Source organism: Dermacentor variabilis, unplaced genomic scaffold, assembly GCF_050947875.1.
Source record: "Dermacentor variabilis isolate Ectoservices unplaced genomic scaffold, ASM5094787v1 scaffold_14, whole genome shotgun sequence".
NCBI lineage: Eukaryota > Metazoa > Arthropoda > Arachnida > Ixodida > Ixodidae > Dermacentor > Dermacentor variabilis.
The window spans coordinates 6,296,165-6,297,094 of record NW_027460302.1 but is presented as its reverse complement, the minus strand read 5'-3'; the positions used below and the strand labels follow the sequence as shown (position 1 = coordinate 6,297,094).

Below are 930 nucleotides of genomic sequence, written 5' to 3'. Positions count from 1 at the left end.
CGGTTCGTATTCTGAACTTCGAATATTAGCTTCCTCTAATAATAAACAAACAGTCGCCGCTATGTACTAATAATATATTAGAGAGCAAGCTGAGGAAAAGAGGCATTTGTTTATTCGGCGTGCGCCGCCCTGCTGCAATCAGCCTCGAGCGAGTTTCAGAGAAATCGATCAAATTGTACCTGCGCCAGCTTTCAGGCGGTGCTATTATAGCCATAGTGACATCTACGCACACAAAATTAGACAGAAGTTAATTTTTTTTACAGCGACGCCGTGTATGGCTAGGTTCGGGGAAATTTTGCGCGCATCTATCCAGCCGTGCAGATCGAGAATTTCTCACCAAGCGTAGGCCGATCCCGTAGTAGTGCAATACCAGGCCGACCTGCGGCGGAGGTGAAGCAGACTTTAAGCACTCCACCAACTTGCAAAAGAAGCTTAATTAATTGCTTAGGTACATAAATACAACCCGTATCAGATATTAAGCTGATAGGGACAGATTTTATTCGAATGTTGAAGACAGAAAGAATAGGGAGGTAAGACTGAAAAGGTGACAAGAAAAGGAATAAAAAGAGAGAGACAGAAAAGGCCAGGAAATGGGGGGAGCGCCGAGCAGGAGGGCACTGGGTGGTGGGCGACGTGGCGCTGGTCCCTTGACGCGGCGCTGACGTCGCTGACGACCAGCCCTTTGAGAAGCCGTAGGTAGGAGCGGGAGCACTGCAAAGCCTTCACACCACGAGGTAGTTGGCGAGTTCCTACGACAACAGCGTGCACCGTCACGCGTTGATGCCGCCGGGCGAGATGGGGGCGGGCGGGCTCACATTCGGTGACCTACATCGGGGAGCGCCTGTGGGCGGCTGTAGAACGGGCATCTAAGATGGCTGCCTCGGCGCCACGAGCCCCAACGATGTCAGCGCGAAAGTTGGTTTTACCAAT

General features: G+C 51.4%; 1 non-coding gene across 1 annotated transcript; it reads right to left on the bottom strand.

The window, feature by feature from the left end:
• Positions 1 to 337: 337 nt before the first annotated feature.
• LOC142567869 (U2 spliceosomal RNA) lies at positions 338 to 524 on the bottom strand. The gene has a single exon (XR_012825275.1). It is a non-coding gene; the product is annotated as a U2 spliceosomal RNA (small nuclear RNA).
• Positions 525 to 930: the final 406 nt, after the last annotated feature.